The sequence below is a fragment of the Mustela nigripes genome, chromosome 1, assembly GCF_022355385.1.
Source record: "Mustela nigripes isolate SB6536 chromosome 1, MUSNIG.SB6536, whole genome shotgun sequence".
Lineage (NCBI taxonomy): Eukaryota > Metazoa > Chordata > Mammalia > Carnivora > Mustelidae > Mustela > Mustela nigripes.
The window spans coordinates 148,073,865-148,088,094 of NC_081557.1; the positions used below are offsets into that span (position 1 = coordinate 148,073,865).

Genomic DNA, 14,230 nt, shown 5'->3' on the forward strand with positions numbered 1-14,230 from the left:
ATTTTTTTTAATGTTTATTTAGAAATGTTGTAGGTCCACAAAAAATTGCAAAGAAACGTACAAGGAAGTCTTTTGCACCCTTCATCAAGCGTCCCTTAATATTAACATCTTACATAAGAAAGTATAGTACGATATCAAAACTAGGAAATTGACACTGGAACAATCACAGAACTTACTCCCTTTGTACCTCTAATTTTTACGAGCACTTTTGTGTGTGTGTAATTCTGTGCAATGTTATCACAGGTAATAGCTTCATGTAACCACCACCATAATCAAGTAGTTTGCCATCACCATAGGGTCCCTTCTGCTATTTATTTGTAGCTATCCCCCATCCCTAACTCCTGGAAACTAGTAATTTTTTCTCCATTTTGTAATTATAAGAATGGAATCATACAGTATATTATACTTGCCTTTATTCCTTCTTCACAGTTTCATGGAGATTGGTCCAAGTTATTGCATGTATGATAGTCTGTTCCTTTTTATTGCTGTGTGTATTCTCTAGCATGTATATTACTCAGTTTGTTTAACCAGTTACCTGCTGAAGGACATCTGGGTGGTTTCCAGTTTATGGCTATTATGACTAAAGCTGCTGTGAACATTTGTGTACAGGATTTTGTGTCGACAAAAGTTTTCTTTTTGGGGGGGATAAATGGCAACAAGTGCAATTGCTGGATTGTATGGTAACTGCATGTTTAGATTTTTGAGAAATTGCCAAACTGTCTTCCAGAGTGGCTGTACCATTTTATATTCCCTCAGTAGCCTATGAGTGATTGAGTTTCTCTACATTCTTGCCAGCATTTGTTGTCGTCACTATTTCTAGTTTCAGATTTTCTGATAGTTATGTGATGGTTTTAGTTTGCATTTCCCTGATTGCTAAAGATGTTGAACACCTTTTCACATGCTTATTTGCCATATGTATGTCCTGTTTATCAAAACGTATCTTCATGTCTTTTACCCATTTTCTTATTGGACTGTTTGAATGTTTTGCTGTTCAGTCCTGTTCTTTATATATTTTAGATACCTGTCCTTCAGCAAACACATGGTTTGCAAACATTTTCTCCCAATCTGAAGCTTGACTTTTTGTCCTCTTCACATAGGCTTGACATAGCAAAATTTTACATTTTGATGATGTCAAATTCATCCATGTTTCCTTTTACGGATCATGATTTTAGTTGTAAATTGTTGGATTTAGTTTACTAATATTTTGTTAGGATTTCAGTGTCCAAATTCATGACACATACTGGTTTATATATGTTTTTTTCTACTATGTTTATCGAGCTTTTGTATCAGAGTATACTGGCCTCATAAAATGAGTTGGGAAGTGTTCTCACTTTTTTACTCCCTAAAAGAGCTTGTATTAAATTGGTGTTGATTCTTTATTTATTTTTTATTTTTTAAAATATTTTATTTATTTATTTGACAGAGAGAGAAAGAGCAAAAGCAGGGGGAGCAGAAGGCAGAGGGAAAGGCAGAAAAGTGCTCCCTATTGAGTAAGGAGCCCCAAAACGTGCTCCATCCCAGGACCCTGGAATCATGACTTGAGCCCAAGGCAGATGCTTAACCTACTGAGCCACCCAGGCATCCAGTATTAATTCTTTAAACATTTGTCTAGTCCTAGGTTCCACAATTTTCTATGTATTTTTTCTGGGAGTTTAATAGTTTTGTGTTTTACTTTTCAGTCTATGAATTATTTAAATTAATTTTTGTATAAGGTATGATATTTAGGTCAAGTTTTCCTTCCTTCCTTCCCTCTCTTCCTTCCTCCCTTCGCTCCGACCCACCCTCCTGCTCTTGCTCTTTCTTTTCCTTCCTCTCCTTTCCTCTCCACTCCTTTTTCCTTTTTTTAAGGGATATTCACCTGGTCCAGCACTATTTGTTAAAAAGATCATCTCTCCTTCATTGAACTGCTTTGGTCCTTTGTTTAAAAAAAAAAAAAAAGGCATATTTGCATGTTTTTTGGTCTGGGTTCATGATTCTGTTTCACTGATCTCTGTTTATTCCTCCATCAATACTCCATCAATAATATTGTAGTCATATAGTAAATCTTAATATTGGTAAAAATGATCACTCCCAATTTATTTTCCTTTTTTAAAATTGGTTTGTCTATTCTGGGAGCTTTCTCTTTCCATATAAATTTTAGTATAAGCTCCTTGATGTCAACAAAATGCTTGTTGAGATTTTTGTAGGAATTGCATTACATTTACAGGTTAATTAAAAGAGGATTGACATCTTTAGTACATTGAGTCTTCCAGTCCATGAGCACCGTTCATCTTTTCAAGTATTTAGATTTATTTGATTTCTTTCATCAGCACTTTATGATTTTCATTTTATGGATTCTGTACATGTTTTATTAAATTTATATGTAAATATTTCATTTTCTTTGGAGCAATTGCAAATAGTGTTGATTTTCCACTTATTTGTTGTCAGTATATAGGAATGTAATTAATTTCTCTGTGTTGATCTTGTGTCCTGTGACCCCTCCAAACACATTTATTAGTTCTAGGAGTTATTTCTGTAGATTCATTGGGATTTTCTACATAGGCAATTATGTCATTTGCAAATAGAGACAGTTTTATTTCTTTTTTCCTAATCTGTATACATTTTCTTTCTTTTTCTTGCTTTATTGCAGTGACTGGAACATCTAGTGCTACTTTAAATATGAATATTTTAAATTGAATATTCTGGTGAGAGTGGATATCCTTGCTTTGTTCCCAGTCTCAGAGGAAAAGCATTTAGCCTTTTGTTGTTAAGTTCTGATGTTGACTGTGGGCTTTTTGGAGATAGTCTTTCAAAGCAAAGGTCCTGGGGTAAGAGCTGGTTCCCTGAGCCCAGTATCGGGTACGGCTTATGTTGGAGGCAAGACACATGATTTAATCTGTATTTAGAAAATGTTTCTCTCTATTCCTAGTGTATCTATTTTTTTTTTTTAAATCATATATGAGTGTTGAATTTTGTTAAATGCTTTTTCTGCCATCAGCATTCTGCTAATATGGTCATATGATTTTTCCTCTTTAGCCTGTTGATATGGTAAATTATTACATGAATTGATTTTTGGTTATTGAATCAGACTGTATACCTGGAATAAATGCCACTTGGTCGTAGTGTATTATTTCTCTGAGATATTATTAAATTTAGTTTACTAATATTTTGTTGGATTTTGGTATTCAGTTCATGAAAAATGCTGGTTTATATGTGTCTTTTTGGCCTTTTTAAAAATCTGGTTTTGATGTCAGAATAATATTGGCTTCATAAAAGGAGTTGGAAGGTATTCTCTCCTTTTATGTTTCTAAAAGAGACCGTGTTAAATTGGTGTTAATTCTTCAAACATTTGTGAAAATTAAAAAAAAAAAAAAAAACATTGTGACTTAGGGATTTCTCTTTTAGGAGTTTTTAAAATTTTGAATGCAGGTTCTTTTTTGTGATTATAGAACTATTCTGGTTGCCTTTTTCATATTGGCTGATTTTTGATAGCTTGTTGTGCATTTTGAGGAATTGGTCTATTTCTTTCAAGTTGTCAAATTTGTGAGAATAAAGTTGTTCATAGGAGTTTAATAATGCTTAGAGTACTTTTAATGGGATCCTTTTAATGGCTTAGGATCTGCTGTAATATCCTATTTCATTTCTGTTTGTTTTCTTTTCATTGAATATTCTTGACAGCTGAACATCATCTTTGGGCACTTTTTTTTTTTTTTTAATTTTTTTTTCTCTCCACATAGACCTTAGTTGGAAGTGGGACTTGTTGTTATTTTAAGTTGGTAAAAGGCAGTTGCTGAGATCAAAATAAGAAGGTAGGTTGAAAACATTTTGTTGCTGACTTCTCTCTCCTGATTTCACCTTCCCTTACAGAGTGTAATTTGACAATCATTGCCACAAGTTGTCATTATATAGTGTTTGTACTGTAAGAGTCAGGCTAAGAGAACACTCTGTTGCTGGAACTATGCTCAGCAAGATTAGAGAGCTTTTTTATTAAATACTGCCAGACTTCAGAATTGTGTTATATCCCAGGATTATTACTATGAACAGTTATCTCACTGTGTTTTATGAAGAGAAGAGAAAGTATAGACAATCTATACTGACTCCGTTAGTTAGCTTTATTACCTAGAGACCATCTGCAGCAATCTTGCCCCTTGCAAGTATAATTGGATTATGGCTCCAGTCAATTCCATTGTCTGTGAAAGTTCAAAGCTCTTCCCTGATTTTTACTGATTTCTAGGCCTCTTATTTTATGTTCTGAAACTAGTACCAAAAAGTTATGCCTTACCCACCCCCACATTTTTTAGTCAAGTTGTTCAAAATTTGGAAGCAAAGCAGACTAGGAAGCATGTCCTTTCAATGTCCTATGGAATTATTTTTTTACCGTTCATCTCAATAATTTATTTAGTCATCTAGACAGACTTTTCCTTAAAGGGTCAGATAGTAATTATTTTAGACATTAGGGCCATTACAGTTTCTATCACAACTATTCAAGTTGGCTGTTGTAGCTTGAAAGCAGCCATAGGAAATATTTAAACCGATCAGTGCGTAGCTGTGTTCCAAATACCAGGTGGCTAGCCTCCAGGCCACAGTCTTGTCATCCCCCCTGAAAGGGAATTTATCTTTTTTTGGCTTACTATTTGAATCATAATTCAGAGCCCAGACTGTGAAATTAATATTAGCTTCTAAATTTTTTTTTCTAATAGAAATAAAAATGATTCCTATCCTAGGGCTATGCTTTTATCACCATGTAGGACACTAACTAGTTTTGAATCAAGCTTACCAGTCTTATTCTGACATTCTCTTTCACCTGGCTATAGATACCCAGTTCCTCTGATGCTCCCTGAACCAGCTTTCCATCCTGCTGGTCCTCTCATTGGTAAACTCAGTAAGTCATTAATATGCATTTTATGCGAATTGAAAAAAAAAAACTTCTTGAAAATAATACTTTTATAACATGAGCACCAAGTTCACTGTATTTCAGTGGTTTTCCCTGTCCTCTCTAATAAAATGACATGCAACAGAGTTCTAGTAAGTTTCATCAGCATTAACTAAGTATTTGAGGAGAAGTTACAAGATGGGGAATCACTGCAGAATACATGGCCTCTTACCGTCTGCCTTATTTTCCTCCCTCCCTCTGTCATTCTTCTCTCTTTCTCGTTTCCTTCTTCCTAGAATACTGACTTTTTCTCTCCATTCCCAGATATAAATTCTGTCTTTTCTACAGAGTAGCTCAGTTGAACGAGGGCCTTTCAACTAACTAGATCTTTCCTCTCTCTCTCTTTTTAAAGATTTTATTTATTTATTTGACAGACAGGGATCACAAGTAGGCAGAGAGGCAGGCAGGGAGAGAGGAAGGGAAGCAGGCTCTCTGCTGAGCAGCAAGACCCATGTGGGGCTTGATCCAAGGACCCTGGGACCATGACCCTAGCCTAAGGCAGAGGCTTTAACCCACTGAGCCACCCAGGTGCCCGGATCTTTCATCTTTATAGAGCTGTGAGCTCATTTTTTTCTCCTGCTATATAAGGAAATTGCTTTTGGAAATAAACTCTTGATTAGTTTGTATATTTTCCATTCAACTTTTTCATAATGGAGGTGTTTCAATGAACACGTATTTGGGAGCAGAACAAGGATTTTTTTCCTGCAAATTCTATTATTCTAGCAGCGGTTGAAACAGCTTTTCTGTTATTTTTTCTCTTCTAAAATTTTATTTAGTATTTTTGTTTATTTCTAAATTATTATACAGTGACCCACCCAGTCTCTTTCCCTCCTAGTCATCTCACCTATATGATCTGCATCAGTATGTCATCTAATAAAAGGAGTAGTTACCATTTCTGGAATTCTGTTCAATGTGCCCATGCTTGAATGTTCACAAGCATTCAAACATTGTGCCAGTGAGGATGTTTCTTCAGATATCAGGTGTGTTTTTCCCCCAACCTTCCAATGACAGTTCCTTAAAAAAAAACAGATGTTATTCCGGTTGAAACAAGTCATTTCTAAAATGTTTTTTTTTTTTTTTTATGCCCTGTGATGCTTGAAAGTTCTTAGTCATGCCTGTTTGCATGAATACCCACTGTCGATTGAGAACTTTAATGTGGTTATAATCTGTATTAAGGGGAAGACCTTAATAAGAGCTATACATTTAGTTTAGTTCAGCAGTAGTTTCTAGGATCCCTACTATGTGTGAAGCATAGTGTTAGAGATTGGAGTCAAAGCTGAAACAAGGAGGCAAGGCTGGTAGCTAGAAGATATTTATTAAAGGTTTCTGGATGTTGATTTGCTTCATGAGAACACTCTATTTTGGTCATTACAGGGTAGGTGTGTTATCTTCAACTAAGTTTGTGTTTCTCAGATATTCTTTTCAATGCTTTTGATGGTAAAAGGTTAGGAAAAAAAAAAAAGACATGGAATCCAGATGCCAACTGTAGTCACCTCGTCTATGAGATTATGTGAAATAAAGACTTCCCAGTACTCTGTGAGAAGCTCAGCACTTGGTTACAATTTCAACAAATTCCTGTAAGTTTACATTTCCAAACTCATTTTTGACTATCTTCCTGGCTTCTCTGAACATTCAAGGGGAACATTACATCTTCTCCAGCTTTTTTCTGCCAATGACAAATACAGAACCGGGCCTCTTTTCATGGATTTTTCTTCAAATAACTCTCACAGGGAATTTGTGCTTATAGCAGAATGTATTAGAGGTTTTAGAATGTTGGAGGGGGTTTATAGCTCAGAGGCACAAACAGCATAAATCTAAGTAGTAAATTCCCATTTTTTAAAGTCCTTAAATATCCTTGTTCATCAGCTTCTTGTGTGGGCTCCAGCCACCTGTTAGTTTGCCCAGCTTCCTTATCTCTCTCCCTTTCACCTCCCTTCACCATTCCTCTTCGCTCTATAGTCAGATATGCCTAATCTTCTCTGACTGAGAGAATCGTTTCACTTTCTCTAACCGATCTTTTATCTTGGGTGCTTATTTTTCACATGTGTACAGACTTTCAAAGTATTCCCTTATATAAAGACAATTGGTTTCCCCCCTGAGAAGCGCCCTGGTGACAAATATTAAAATAATAGTCTTTCTCCGTGCTTTACATAAATCTTGGTAAATTGTAACCTCACTCTCATCTTTTCCTTTTTCTTTTACCCCTATTCCCTTTCCCTTGGTATTTCCAGTGTTGCACCCTCTGGTACTTAGACTGCCAAATGTAAGCCAATGAAGTATGATGGAAACCATGAATGAGAATAAGCAGAGCCTATGAATATTTTTAGTACTTCGTTGGAAAAACATACAGTGCTATGTATGAGTTTTGATATAGGTTACCATGTAGATCATTGGCAAGCAAAATGGTAATTCCTGACCAAAACTTTATTCTAAGAAGGATGATTATTTGAATATTTATGTGTTATTACAGCTCTGAACAAAAGATTCCAAGGTTGTGAATCAAAGCATAACAACACAAACTACCTCACCTCACCTTTCCCCTTCCAAAAAAGGATTAACTTAACCTCTTACCACCCTATATGAAACCCTGCTTCCTTATCTGTAAGACTAAGAACATGATGAGATTAATGGATTTTCACAAAATAGGTTATATTTTTACTACAAAAAGATAAATTGTAGGAAACTAAAGTTTTAAAACAGGCAGGGATGTTTATATAGTTATTAATTTATTAAAAAGAGTGATACCAAGAGTGATACAATTTTAGCTACTAGATTTTAATTTAACCATTATTTCCCCTCTTCAGCAGATTTACGTAAAAATTTGAGAAAAACGGGTAGTGACAATGGTTTGAATTTAATTTAGGGTGAGTCTGCTGGTGATATATTCCCCCAGTTTTATTTGTCTGAAAAATTTTTTAATTAATTAATTTTAAAATTAGCTTTATTGGGATATAGCTGACATACCATAAACAGGGAGTATTTGAAGTGTACACTTTTGTCATTTCTATACAGATGTGAAACTGTCACAATAAAAATAGCAGGCACACCTAGCCTCAACAATCAGACAACAAAAAGAAATTAAAGGCATCCAAATCAGCAAAGAAGTCAAACTATCACTCTTTGCAGATGATCTAATACTTTATGTGGAAAACCCAAAAGACTCCACTCCAAATCTGCTAGAAATTGTACAGGAATTCAGTAAAGTGTCAGGATATAAAATCAGTGCACAGAAGTCAGTTGCATTTCTATACACCAAGAGCAAGTCAGAAGAAAGAGAAATTAAGGAGTCAATCCCATTTACAGTTCCACCCCAAACCATAAGATACCTAGGAATAAGCCCAACCAAAGAGGCAAAGAATCTGTACTCAGAAAACTATAAGGTACTCATGAAAGAAATTGAGGAAGACACAAAGAAATGGAAAATTTTTCCATGCTCAAGGATTGGAAGAACAAATATGGTGAAAATGTCTATGCTACCTAAAGCAATCTACACGTTTAATGCAATCCCTATCAAAATACCATCCATTTTTTTCAAAGAAATGGAGCAAATAATCCCAAGATTTATATGGAACCAGAAAAGACCTCGAATAGCCAGAGGAATATAGAAAAAGAAAGCCAAAGTTGGTGGCATCACAATTCCAGACTTCAAGCTCTATTACAAAGCTGTCATCATCAAGACAGTATGGTACTGACACAAAAATGGACATAAAGATTATTGGAACAGAATAGAGAACCCAGAAATAGACCCTCAACTCTATGGTCAACTATCTTCGACAAAGCAGGAAAGAATGTCCAATGGAAAAAAGACAGCCTCTTCAACAAATGGTGTTGGGAGAATTGGACAGCCACATGCAGAAAAATGAAACTAGACCATTCCCTTACACCACACATGAAAACAGACTCAAAATGGATGAAATACCTCAATGTGATAAAGGAATCCATCAAAATCCTTGAGGAGAACAGAGGCAGCAACCTCTTTGACCTCAGCCACAGCAACTTCTTCCTAGGAATATCTCCAAAGGCCAGGGAAGCAGGGGCAAGAATGAGCTATTGGGACTTCATCAAGATCAAATGCTTTTGCACAGCAAAGGAAACAGTCAACAAAACCAAAAGACAACTGTCAGAATGGGAGAAAATATTTGCAAATGACATATCAGATAAAGGGCTAGTATCTAAAATTTATAAAGAACTTATCAAACTCAACACCCAAAGAAGAAATAATCCAATTAAGAAATGGGCAGAGAACATTAACAGACATTTCTGCAAAGAAGATATCCAGATGGCCAACAGACACATGAAAAGTGCTCCACATCACTCGGCATCAGGGAAATACAAATCAAAACCACAGTGAGATATCACCTCACACCAGTCAGAATGGCTAAATTAACAAGTCAGGGAATGACAGATGCTGGCGAGGATGTGGAGAAAGGGAAACCCTCCTACACTGTTGGCGGGAATGCAAGCTGGCACAGCCACTTTGGAAAACAGCATGGAGATTCCTCAAAAAGTTGAAAATAGTGCTACCCTACAACCAGCAATCGCACTACTTGGTATTTACCCTAAAGATACAAATGTAGTGATCCAAAGGGGCACATGCACCCAAATGTTTATAGCAGCAATGTCCACAATAGCCAAACTATGGAAAGAAACTAGATGTCCATCAACAGATGAATGAATAAAGAAGACGTGACATATATATATATATATATATATAATATGTATATAATATCTATCTATCTATATCTATAATGGAATACTATGCAACTTTTAAAAGAAATTAAATTTTGCCCTTTGTGATGACATAGATGAAACTAGATGGTATTATGTTTAGTGAAATAAGTCAATCAGAGAAAGACAATTATCATATGATCTCCCTGATATGAGGAAGTTGAGAGGCAATGTTGGGGGGTTGGGGGGTAGGAAGAGAATAAATGAAACAAGATGGGATTGGGAGGGAGACAAATTTTAAGAGTCTCACAAAGCAAACTGAGGGTTGCTGTGGGGTGGGTAGGGAGAGGATGGTTGGGTTATGGACATTGCGGAAGGTATGTACTATGCTGAGTGCTGTGAAGTGTGTAAACCTGGCGATTCACAGACCTGCATCTCTGGGGCTAATAATACATTATATATTAATTAAAAAAAATTAAAAATAGTGGGCACATTCATAGATCCCAAACTTTCTTCCTGCCCCTTTCTCTCTTTATTGCCACAACCACTGATCATCTTTTTGTTACTATAGATTAATTTGAAATGTCTTCTTCATTTTTGAAAGAAATTTTGAAATATCTTCTTCATTTTTGAAAGAAATACACATTTTTGCAGTGTGTAGAATGCTATATTTCTGAGTTACTTCTTTTCAGAAGTTTGAAAGTACTCTCCATGGCCTCCAAGTTTCCACTCTGAGGTCATTTCTCAGTCTAATTATGGCTTTTTCCCTTTTTCTTTTCAGCTTTATTGAAGTGTAATTGACAAACATTGTATATATTTAAGGTGTATTACTTGATGTTTTGGGATATATATTATATTTTAAATATTTTATTTATTTATTTGAGTGACATCACAAGCTGGAAGGAGGGGCAGAAGAAGAAGGAGAAGCAGACTCCCTGCTGACCAGGGAGCCCAAAGTGGGGCTCAATCCCAAAAGCCAGGAACATGACCTGAGCTGAAGGCAAAAGCTTAAATCACTGAGCCACCAAGCTGCCCCAATATGCCCCAAAATGTACATTTTAAAATATACATTTTTAATGATTACCACAAACAGATTAATCAGTTTATGTTGTTGACAATTTTTTGTCTGTCATGAGAACACTTAAGATGTACTTAATCTTGGGCCACCTGGTGGCTCAGTGGGTTAAGGCCTCTGCCTTCAGCTCAGGTCATGATCCCAGGTTCCTGGGATTGAGCCCTGTGTCAGGCTCTTTGCTCAGCAGGGGGCCTGCTTCCCCCTTTTCTCTCTCTCTGCCTGCCTCTCCACCCACTTGTGATCTCTGTCTGTCAAAAAATAAATAAAATCCTAAAAAAATAAAAAGATGTACTTACTCTCACCAAATTTCAAGTATATAACATAGTGTTGTTAATATAATCACCATGCTATGCATTAGGTTTCTAGAATTTATTCATCCTGCATAACTGAAACTTTATACCCTTTCATCAGTATCTTCCCACTTCCCCCACTCCCCCAAAACCTGGAAACCACCACTTTTCCTATGCCTCCATGAATTTGACCTTTTAGATTCTGTATATAATGAGATCACTCAGTGTTTGTCTATCTTTGTCTTGCTTATTTTACTTAGCATAGTACCCTCAAGGCCCATCCATATAGTTGCAAATGAAAGCATTTCTTTCTTTTTTTAAGGCTGAATCATACCCCATTTTATACATATATATAGTTACAGTAAACATGAGAGTGCAGATATCTCTGTGTAATACTGATTTCTTTCTTTCTTTTCTTTTTAAATATAACCCAGGAGTGGAATTGTTGGATCACAGGGAATTCTATTTTTAATTTTTTGAGGAATCTCCATACTGTTCTCTATAATGACTATATGAATTTATGTTCCCAACAATAGTGTACAGGATCCTTTTTTCTCCATAACCTCATCAAAATTTATTATATTTATTTATTTATCTTATTGTATTTATAACAATAGCCATTCTAACAGGTATGAAGTGATGTCTCATAGTTTTGATTTGCATTTCTTCAGTGATTAATCATGTTGAATGCCTTTTCATTTATCTGTTGGCCTGTTATATGTCTTCTTTTGAGAAATGTCTCTTTAGATATGTTGCCCATGTTTAAAGAAAATTTTACTGATTTATTTCAGAGAGAGTGTGAGCACAAGAGGGAGCAGAGACAGAGGGAGAGGGAGAAGCAGACTCCCTGCTGAACAGGGAGCCCAACTCAGGGCTCAGTCCTAGGACCTTGAGATCATGAACTGAGCTGAAGGCAGACACTTAACTTCCTGAGCCACCTAGGTGCACTGATCTTTTGCCCATTTTAAAATTGGATTATTTGCTGTCAAATTGGTTGAGTTCCTTATATATTTTGAATATTACCCCCTTATTAGATGTATGATTTACAAATATTTTCTTTCATTTGTAAGTTGCCTTTTCACTGTTGATTACTGCCTTTGCTGTCAAGAAGCTTATTAGTTTGATGTAATCTCATTTGTCTATTTTTGATTTTGTGGGTTGCACTTTTGGGGTCATATCCAAAAACAGATTGCTCAGGCTAATCTCCAAAAGCTCTTTCCTTATGTTATCTCTTACTAGTTTTACTGTCTCAAGTCTTAGATTTGTCTTTAGTGTATTATAAGTTGATTGTTGTTTATATTCTGGGTTCAATTTTATACTTCTATTGTGTGGGTATTTAGATTTCTCAACACCATTTATTAAAGAGTCTGTCATTTCCTCATTGTGTGTTTTTGGCAATGTTATTGAAGATCAAAGACTTATTTCTGGGCGTGGGTTTATTTTTGGATTTTCCGTTCTGCTCTGTTGGCTTATGCCGGATTTGAATGTTTGTATCTCTCCCCCCAACCCCACTCTCCCTATTTATATGTTGAAATATTAACCCCCAAAGATAATATTAGGAAGTAGGTGTCTTGGAAGGTCCTAAAGTCATGATGGTGGAGCCCTCTTGAACAAATCAGTGCTTTATGGAAGAGGTTCCAGAGATTCCTATCTCATCAACCACGTGGGGACACAGTGAGAGTGCTCTGGCTATGAACAAAGTAGAAGGCCTGCATTCTCCAAAAAGTGACAGTGTTAGTGACTTGATCTTGGACTTTCCAAACTTCAGAATTGTGGGCAATAAATTTCTATTGTTTATAAGCTACCCAGTCTGTGGTATTTTGTTATAGCAACCTGCATGAATTAAGATAGTTCTATGTCTCTTTTTATGCTGATACCATACTGTTTGGATTACTATAGTTTTGTAATATTTTGAAATCAGGAAGTACGATGCCTCTGGTTTTGTTCTTCTTGCTCAAGATTGCTTTGGCTACTTGGAGTCGTTTGAATTTAGGATTTAAAAAAAAATTCGTAAAGAATGCTACTGTGTTTTGATAGGGATTGCATTTAATCTGTAGATCACTTTGGGTAATATGGACATCTTAACAACATTAATTCTTCCAATTCAAGCACATGGGATGTCTTTCTGTTTATCTGTCTTTTTAATTTCCTTCAGCAATGTTTTACAATTTTCAGTGCATAAGTGTTTCTACTTTTTTATAAAATATGTATATTTTAAAAATATCTTAGTGAACAAAGCAAATACTCCTATAGCTAGCAACCAGTTCAAGAAATAGAACTTTATCAGCCACCTCAGAGACAAGACTGATGTGTGCTCACTTCAGCAGCACATATACTAAAACTGGAACCACACAGAGATTATCATGGCCCCTGAGTAAGGATGACATGCAAATTTGTGAAGTGTTCCATAAAAAAAAAATAATAATAATATTAAAGAAAAGAAAAGAAAAAACAAGCTGACATATTCATTAGGTCCAGTAGGCAAGGTACTTGGATACACAATTTTTGCAGAGGCCAAGAAAATATTTTAATTTCTTATAAAATATTTTGATTTATTTTAGGGACTCATGAAATGCATTAATTTTTTAAGAAAAAATGTTTTAATACATAATATTAATATATGAAAGTCTTTACCTTTATACCAACACAGTTATAAATCATAACTTATAAAAGTTTTTACGGTGTTAGGAAACCAGGAAAGCAAAAGTAACTCAGTCCCATTAATGTCATTTTGTGGTCCTGCTCACAAACACCCTAATCACAACTACCTCTTTACCCTCAAAAGTATCAGTATCCTAATTTTTATTATCATCACTCATTTTATTTATTTATTTTCTTGTGTATTTATGTATTTATTTGAAGAGAGAGAGAGAGGCAGAGGAAGAATCCCAAGCAGGCTCCAGGTCCCCAGCACAGAGCCTCATATGGGGCTTGATCTTGTGATTCTGACATCATGACCTGAGCCAAAATCAAGAGTTCAGACATTTAACTGACTGAGCCACTCAGTGCCCCTCACTGCATTTCTTTATAGTTTTATCACCCCAAATACTAGTTTTTAAATTTGGTTTTGTTTTGTTTATAAAGATTTTATTTATTTATTTATTTGACAGAGAGAGAGAGAGAGGCAACAAAAGCAGGGGGAGCAGGAGAGGAGAAGCAGGCTTCCTGCCTGGCAGGGAGCCTGATGTGGAGCTGGATCCCAGGACCTAGGATCATTACTTGAGCCAAAGGCAGCTGCTTAATGACTGAGCCACCCAGGTACCCCCTAAATACTAGTTTTATCTT

The 14,230-nt window shown here is 35.7% G+C and overlaps 1 non-coding gene across 1 annotated transcript; it reads left to right on the forward strand.

Moving 5' to 3' along the window:
- The first annotated feature begins 13,256 nt into the window (after nucleotides 1-13,256).
- On the forward strand, nucleotides 13,257-13,360 carry LOC132009435 (U6 spliceosomal RNA). The gene has a single exon (XR_009401925.1). It is a non-coding gene; the product is annotated as a U6 spliceosomal RNA (small nuclear RNA).
- The last annotated feature ends 870 nt before the right edge of the window (nucleotides 13,361-14,230 follow it).